Consider the following 9964-nt stretch of genomic DNA (forward strand, 5'->3'; position numbering starts at 1 on the left):
CCAGGGCTGCCGAGCACCCAGCCCCAGCCATCCGGGCCAGAGCGCAGACACAGTGCGTGCATGGAGTGCTGGAAACTAGGGAAGCAGGACAGTAAGACCTGTAAGCAGGTCCCCACAGCTGGCTCCCCGGGGACAAAGAAAAGCAAGTGCTTTTTGAAAGTCTTAAAGGGACAGGAACCCCACAGCTGGATGCAAGTGCCCCGGGACACTTAGCCCAGCAGCTGGGAATCATGGGGAACTCTAGGCACCCGAAGCCCCACAGCACAGTGCGGAGGACCCTCACTGTGATTAACAGCCTCCCACCTGTTCCCCTTCCATCGTGGCTCTGCCATATTGGAGCAGCAGCCCGAAGCAGGCCACGCCCACAGCAACTGCAGAGTTAAACTCCATAGCTGCCAGGCAAGATCAGAAGCCCCGTCTGCACGCAGCTGCCCAGCACAAGCCGCTAGAGGCCGCTGTTCTCCCAGGAGAGGAAGGCCACAAACTGGCAAGAAGGGACTTTCTCTTATACAACACATGCGCCAGCTCCCCACAAATATATCTATTGCCGTGAAAAGGCAGAAGAAATTGATACAGACCAAGATCACAGAGACAAACCCTGAGAAGGAGATAGACCTAACCAGTCTTCCTGAAAAAGAATTAAAAATAAAGCTCATAACCATGATGATGGAGCTTCAGAGAAATATGCAAGAGCTAAGGGATGAAGTCCAGAGGGAGATTACAGAAGTGAAACAATCTCTAGAAGGATTTATAAGCAGAATGGATAAGATGCAAGAGGCCATTGATGGAATAGAAACCAGAGAACAGGAACGCATAGAAGCTGACACAGAGAGAGACAAAAGGATCTCCAGGAATGAAACAATATTAAGAGAACTGTGTGACCAATCCAAAAGGAACAATATCCACATTATAGGGGTACCAGAAGAAGAAGAGAGAGAAAAAGGGATAGAAAGTGTATTTGAAGAAATAATTGCTGAAAACTTCCCCAAACTGGGGGAGGAAATAATCGATCAGACCATGGAAGTGTACATAACCCCCAACAGAAAGGACCCAAAGAGGACAACACCAAGACACATAATAATTAAAATGGCAAAGATCAAGGACAAGGACAGAGTTTTAAAGGCAGCTAGAGAGAGGAAAAAGGTCACCTATAAAGGAAAACCCATCAGGCTATCATCAGACTTCTCAACAGAAACAATACAAGCCAGAAGAGAATGGCATGATATATTTAATGCAATGAAAGAGAAGGGCCTTGAACCAAGAATACTGTATCCAGCACGATTATCATTTAAATATGAAGGAGGGATTAAACAATACCCAGACAAGCAAAAGTTGAGGGAATTTGTCTCCCACAAACCACCTCTACAGCGTACTTTAGAGGGGTTACTCTAGGTGGGAGCACTCCTAAGACTAAATAGATGTCACCAGAGAAAATAAAATCACAGCAAAGAAAGCAGACCAACCAAATACTAACTAAAGGCAAAAAATGAAATCAACTACCCACAAAAGCAGTTAAAGGAAGCACAAAAGAGCACAGAATTAAACGACCAACATATAAAGAACGGAGGAGGAGGAATAAGAAGGGAGAAAAATAAAGAATGACCAGACAGTGTTTAAAATAGCTCAATAAGCGAGTTAAGTTAGACAGTAAGATACTAAAGAAGCTAACCTTGAACCTTTGGCAACCACCAATCTAAAGCCTGCAGTGGCAATAAGTACATATCTTTCAATAATCAGCCTAAATGTAAATGGACTGAATGCACCAATCAAAAGACGCAGAATAATAGAATAGATAAAAAAGCAAGACCCATCTCTATGCTGCTTACAAGAGACTCACCTCAAACCCAAAGACTATAGGAACAAAGAAAGACCGAAGGAACAAAACAGCAGCAGAATCATAGAACCTAAGAATGGATTAACAGTTACCAAAGGGAAAGGGGACTGGGGAGAAAGTGAGGGAAGGGAGGGATAAGGGTGGGGAAAAAGAAAGGGGGCATTACGATTAGCATGTATAATGTGAGGGGTGCATGGGGAGGGCTGTGCAACACAGAGAAGGCAAGTAGTGATTCTACAGCATCTTACTACACTGATGGACAGTGACTGTAATGGGGAATGTGGGGGGGATTTGGTGAAGGGGGACCCTAGTAAATATAATTTTCTTCATGTAATTGTAGATTAATGACAACAAAATAAATTCATTAATTAATTTAAAAAATGATATCCTATCATTTATTAATTTGAAGACAATTCTCTAACTATTCACTCATACTTACCCCTATCTGATTTGACCACATTCTCTTACTTTCTCTTTTTTAGCTAAGCTTACAAATGGAACTGCCGGTTTTTCCCCTAAAACTGACGTATAACTTTATCATTTAATTATCTATCTATAATCTGTCTATGTATCTATCATCATCTATCTATCTATCTACCTGTTTGTCATAACCTATCACTTGCCATCCATCTAGTTTGAAACTTCTAGGGTTGCATAAAAATACAAGGGTACTTAATCAAGGTACTCTTTTTATTATTTATTAGTGAAACTGTTAACCCAACTGCTTCATTCTACCATTCATTATAACTACATAACCAAAGATAGTTTTTTTTAAGTCTTAGTTTTTTGAATGTCTAATTGTTTTTGGAATTCACAGACTTGATGAATGGCAGACAGAGCATTAGATCTTGGAGAAACAGTATTGATTCATGTTTCTTTTCTTTGATATTAACTAGCAATAAAACTTTGAACAAATTTATTAAACCTCCTGGCAGTTCAGAGTCATAATCTATCATTTGAGGGTATTAAACTATAAATCCTTATTTAAGTGGTGTTTGACAAAGAACAAGTTTTGTTTCATCTTAGAAGAACATGTCATTTCTTTTATTATAATCAATGGAATTTTTAAAGATTAAACTGGTTGTCTTGAGACTATCAAATAGCTATAAGAAATCTCTACACATTATGTTTTAAGTATAAAATCCATAAATTTAAGCTTGATATTTGACATTTCCAGTAATGCTTGCAATGAGCAAATAAATATACAAATGAGTGTTCCCGAAACTCTAATTTTATGTAGATCAAATCAGAAAAGCATGTGAGTCCGACATGAAGATTGACCTCAGGATATTATTTATGAGGTCTTCCCATTCACAAATTTACTTCATTTTAGTTAGATATCCTGTGCATAAAAATTATATTTGAGAATAAGGCACAATAAAATATGAATGCATTTATTTGTCTCAAAAGAATTAGTGAGCAGAATTTTTTTTTTACTAGTGCATTTAATTAGATAGACATATTTCTCTTTAGCCATTTGGTATTGAGAACTTGTGAGTTGGAACTGACATAGCAGATTCCTCAGAACTCTATGCAAATGTGTATGTGAATATATGTATGTGTGTGTGTATATATATATATATATATAACATGTATACTATATATATATATAATATATTCTATTCATTGCCCTTGTTCTTTTTTGACTTAAATAGCCACTACTAAAGTTTCTGACTCTTTATAGGTATTTAAGTAAATACTTTAATTCCTCTGGTAGAATATGGGTCAAGGCCTATATCAAATACTTTAAACTCTCTAAACACTCAAACCAAACTTGACAAGTACATTTTTAAAGCACTCAGGTTCTGCAAAAAGGAAAACAAGTAAGAGATTTGTATATTCTGGGCTGTGACTGCCTGAGCAGCAAAGGCATATATATATATATATATATATATATATATATATATATATGTTGCTATTTGGTGGATTTATGAAAAAGTCTGCTATGGAAAACTTGAAATGAAACTTAACTAAGTGGTGTTTTTCTCCCTCTTCCTTGGGTATATTTACTTAACTTTGAGAGAATAAGGTAATTCAGTCTATAAATAGTAATGGTTGAAAAGCATTGCTAGTTACATTCCTACATTTCTACAAACTAAAAAGATGGCACCTTTAGATTTTATGTGTTAAAATATGACTCTTACTTTCTAATTAATTAGATGTATTTGTCAAGACTCATATACGCAGTTTTGCAAAAACCAGAACCTCATATACAAGAAGGGATGTATGGTGACCTCTGTAAACCAAGCAAAGCAATAAGAAGTTGGCTGAGCTTTTATTTTTCAATCCAACTGTAATAGTTTTGAAATAACCTAAAAGGGCAGAGAAAATCAAAGGAAAATCTACACCTTCCCTCTCACATCCTAACCTATGGCTGTTGCAACTTGGATAAATAAGAAACTTTGTAATTTTAGTGTGGTACAGTGATTCCCAGCCATACAGTTGTTCTGGTTGTATATTAGAATCACTTAGGAATAATTTTTTTAATACTGGTTTCTGAAAATTCCAGAACAATTATGGCAGACTTTCTGAGGCTAGAGCTCAGGAGTGGATACATGCTTCACTGGTGATGTTAACAAGCAGCCAGACTTAAAAGTTATTCATTTAGATACATATGGATTGAGAAAAACGGTGTTCAGAAGTACTGGTTTTAGGATTTCACTAACATTATGTCTAAGTTTTGATACAACTTTACTGTGTGACTTCAAGCAAATTACTCAACTATAACTCTGAGATACCTCATCTGTGAAATAGGAATTAGTCCTTCCTATGGGATAGAGTTGTAAGGATATAATGCAGTGTTTCTGAAAGGGGTTCATGCCCTGCTTGCATCAGTGTTAACTGGAATTCATTAAAATGCCAGTCCTAGACCCATCCCAGATCTATTTGTAAGAATCTTGTAGCCTGGTTTATGAATTTTCAATAAACTATCTAAGTGATTCTCTTTGATAGTGAGTTGTGATAACCATTATTTTAATGGGTAATGAAAGTACCCCTTAGAGAATACCCAGTACATATTAAGCACTCCGTATGTAAGCTCTAAGCTGATAAAAGCAACCTTAGAGTTGGTTATTAGCTGAAAATTTAGAATTTCACTTAACCAACTAAAACTGTTGCCAGACTACCAACCTGGCATATTTGGGACTGGCGTTATGGATCATATAATGCCTTCATTCAAATTTACAACTTCTGGAGTCCTTTAATATACCCAGAATTCGTGAGTTCTGTTTCTTTCTTAACTGAGATCAGGGGGAAAAAGTTAGACTTCCTGGACAGAGCTGAGTGCGGTAAGTAAATTATAGAAGCAAGAGTCTTGAGTGTTAACAGTTTTTAAATTGAGAAAATATATTTCACATGAAGAAACTTCTAATTATCTAAATTCATTTTAAGACTATATTATTTCTAATATATTCATATATTCTAGAAAATCACTTTATAGCCACATGCATTGTCAATGAACTCTTATCATAATTAAGAGATAATATACAACAGTCTTTAGGAGCATAGACATTTAAATTACACAGAAATTTTACACAGGTAAAATCACCTACCTGCCACTTACTAGTTATATCACTTTGGACAAATTACCAAAACCCAACTTCCTCATATGCTCTTGGGTCTAATGATAGTTCTTATCTCATAGAATATTTTCACCTATTAAATAATATACGGAAATTAACCTCAAGTCTTCTTACTGTGTCTCACAGTTGCTTAGAACATATTTATGTGTAAGCACTGTTCTAAATGCTGAGCCCACATTAAATATCTGTAAATTAGAGATTCTTTTTGTTTTATTTTATTATCAGCACAGATACCTTTTCTTTGGAACTAATCGGCTTAGTCTCATAATATGGCCTCCTATTTTATGCTCCACTAAATATTAATTCTTAATATCATGAAATCATTATTCAATTTTAAGAACATATTATTAATTTGCTAAAATTAAGTGTTAATAGAGAGAATTAAATGTATTTCCTACATCACTCAAACTGATTAAAATTCAATAATTCCTCTCCTGGTTTGGTTTGCATAACGACCAACATGTGATTTTTTAATATTTTTATTTCTCACCAGTAAGCTGTTTCATTAAGGAATGAAACATTTGGTGAATTCTGAATCATCTGGTAGAGTCACTAACATAACTGATCAATTCTAAATTCAGTTAAAAATCATAAAATTGACAAAATTAGGTGTTTTTCTTGTGATCTGGAAATATAACCTAAATCGTTGGATTAAGTCAGTAAAGCTGTCAGAGGGATTATGAATGTAGACATTACTTAATCCTCCTACAGTACTTTAACACCTGTGAATGCTGAGCTAGTATAATCCATTTATGATACTACCATGTATTTATTGTTATTTTTAAGTTTTCCTGGACATACCTGCCTTCTGTGCACTCATTTCAGTAAATTATTAGTCCTAAATATACTATGAATAAAAGGGGTGACTTAGCTAATTAAATTTCCTGTACTTAGACAACTCCAAATTCCCAGTGCTCTTACAATCCAGACATTATTTTGATCTGAAATGAAATGGAGAAATTTTAAGGAATTTAAATAAAAATTATTAATGTTCTACATTATATTTTATATGGCAAGACCAACAATTGACTAATCTACAGTGTTGACATAGCTGGTTTCTTAACTTATGAAAAATGTACTTTTGTGTCTATACAATGTCTATCTACCCTTATGACTCCTAAAACATGAGTGGCTAAAAAAGTAAAATTATTCACATAAATCATGAATTTAAAGTGAAATGAAGCATTGGAGGTAAAACTGTGCCTTTCAAAATCTTACATTGTGAAAGCAAGGTGTACACTTTATTGCAAGAACTGCTATTATATTTACTGATGAAGATTATAAATATGGTAAAAATTGATATATTTATAATAATGCATTCATAAAATAAGTTTACATTAATAGTAATGCAGCAAATATATTTATAAGAATGAAACAGGTAGTATCAAAATAATTTAACAAATGCTTTCTTCTAAAACAAAATGCTAACTGTTAGGGTCACATTATATGCAGGGTATTTATTTTAGCTGTTTTTAGTAGTGCATCAGATTGCTACTTTATTAAGCATCTATTTACTAGGTGGTATATTGATTGATAATGTGTGGCTTTATCTACATTGAACTGATTTGGCCAGCTGAGAGATTGTCAGGAAAAACGATTATAAAATGTCCTTTTCCTCTTCAAAGATGATCAATTTAGGTTGCTTTCACTAGAAGGGCACTCAGATTTTTTATCAGTGTCATAGGAAACACATTCAGATTCATTACTGCCCAAATTAATTTAGACATCTTGTCATAGCAACCCATGAAGAAAACTTCATCCATTCAGTAAAATGGCAAACAATATGGAGTTTTGGTTCTAATCTGGGGTTCTGACTTCATGAAGAATAAGCTTGATCTATTTGGTCAAGTAAAGTAAAAACACTTGATTTGCACCTAAATTGTCTTTCGATATTCTCAGGAATCAAGTTTTGATCTGCTTGAATAAAATCTGAGAGGAACACTAGATTAAAAAGTTGAGCCACAGTAATTTGTAATGCTGAGAGGAAAAATAAGAATTTGCTTTAGGCAGAATCATGAAGTAAAGTTTTTCCTTCTGAATCCTTCTAGCTCATGTATGCAATAGTTCCCCTGTTGTGATTTTTATACTCCACATGTGCCCGGCAAGCTCTCTAAGCACAGTATTCGAAATGAGTACCTCATCAGCAGCCAGAGTTAAATTAGCGATCAGTTACCATTGCTCATTTTATAGTGATTTGATATGATAGAGAGTATTTTGAATGGGTTTTTCTTGCCCATTCTGTGTTTAAGACTGGTTATCGTAAACCAGTAGAAAGTTAAAGGGTAGAAATATACACTTGGGTTTATGGATACAAATGAATATATCTCCAACCATTAAATTACAGATACTTCCAATACATACTTAAGTTTTAGAAATCTTTTTCACTATTAGTGACAAATTTTCCAAATGTCATTCCAAAATAATTGTTTCTCTGATGTGATTTTTAAGGATATTTGTGAGGTTGGGACTGATTACTAAATTATGGTGGATAAAGATACCACACACAATCAAATGAAATTTTCCTGCCTAGTTACATGGGATTTAGAGCTTAAGAAATGAGAATTGAAGTTAAAATTGCATTAACAGGATTTAAAAGTTTTTAATTTGGATGTTTACCTCATATGGGAAAGCTTTTTTGTAATTATATACAAAGCTGAGGTTATAGATATTTTCATTTAGGGAAAACCATCATTCTATTAGCAGATATTAGTTTGCCCTTTTGAGAATAATTGTCTTAGATAGACTGACTTATAAATCAAGGAAATGACCTTTTAAGGAATTATTTTTCTTATATTTACTCAGAGTATAAGTATTTGTAGGTAAGGAATTATAGTTCAATAATAAATTTAGTGCTCTCTAAAAAAGAGAGAAAAGTGTAAACCTTCAATACCTTTCAATAGTACTAATTATTAAAGTGTAAGATGTAGTTTAAATTGTTGAGTTTATTTTCTAATAGTAGTGAGTATCTCCTGCCAACGACTGATACTATTTCACGTGGTCCTATAATGACCAAGAAGACACAATGATAAGGTTACAGATGTTATGTGTGGTCAAAACCAGATTACTGCTAAAGATAGCCAGTGGTAAAGGAATCATGATAATTATTTAAACTTTTTGGAAACGTGCTCTCATTCATGGATAAAGTAACCAATGTGGAATAATATTGTTTGAGGGCAGAATATAAATACATTTAAAAGTGGAAAGGAACTATATAGCTTAGTTAAAGATGGGAAAACAGGAAAATAACTATGTCAAATAGTTAAATAAATGTGGGATATTTCATGGGGAAAAAAGATGCACTTAATAATTTAAAAGTTTTTTTCAAATAGTTGGGGACATACCAAAGAGAAAATGATAAATTACTATTAAATAAGAAAAAAGTAACTCAGATGAAATTGCAAAAGTACTTTTAAATGTCTGGTTTGTAATAGAGTTTAAAATCTTGGCGATAGGAAATGGATTGCCACATATCTCCGTGCATTCTCTATCCTTGGTGACAAATGGTAAAATGAGGGACGAGGAAGAAGAGAAAAAACCCTTACATTTCTTCCAGACCTTTGAGTTCACCGTGAATTAAGTATTTTACATATTTTGCAATAGTCAGCTTTCAATCGCGAGTGCTAACAGCCTCCATTGCTTTATTTATGCTTTGATATTTTGTTATTTTTATACATTAAAATTATATTCATCTGAAGCTAGGCAGGATGATTATAGGTTATATTGGTTATTGTGGTTTAAGGTGTAGTAACATCTCATATATTGAAGGCATAGACTAAGTTTCTGAATACTGTTTATTCATTGCCATGGTTCACCCTTAAACAACCATTAAATAAAGTAATAATATCCTGTGTTTAAAATTTAATAAGTGTATGTCTCATGGAAATTTTCATTTAATCGAAAAAATATTGAGAATCTTATCAGTGTATCTTTGATTCAACTGTTTTTAAAAGGTGGCTATTAAGGGTATTGCTTTTTTGCCAATAAGACATGAAATTTGAGCATGCTATATTCTTAACTTGTATCTTTCTACGAGTACATACAATTTACATATTTTCTCATATATGGGTTTAACTTTTGGCTAAATCTTTGAAGAGGATATCTAGACAGAGTGACATGGGAAGCTAAGCAATGAATCAAATAAAAAACCAGTTTGGTCTTAATATGTATATTTTTCAGAACAGCTGTTCAGATACACAGTTATCTAGAAAATAGTCTAAAATCTGCATTTCAATTTCAATGTTTAAAGTAATATATTAGAGCATCTCAGAAGATCTTGGGATTAATGAAGTAAGTTCTACTCTGAACTTGAATCAGAATAACCATGATGAGCAGATTAATGAAGCAGAAGGAGTAGAATTTGGGGAAGTATGACCTTGTTAATATCTTTGTAGTTTAGAAAGAGAATGCCTTGTACCTCATATTTTAACTTTCAATGTTAAGGAATTCAAATAAAATAAATTTAAACCTGAAATTCTACAAATCAAGTTCTCTTTTGAGAGAGATGGGATCCTCTAATAAACAAATAAAGTTTTAAAGAATTTAAAGAATC

This window comes from Manis pentadactyla, chromosome 10, assembly GCF_030020395.1.
Source record: "Manis pentadactyla isolate mManPen7 chromosome 10, mManPen7.hap1, whole genome shotgun sequence".
Classification (NCBI taxonomy): domain Eukaryota; kingdom Metazoa; phylum Chordata; class Mammalia; order Pholidota; family Manidae; genus Manis; species Manis pentadactyla.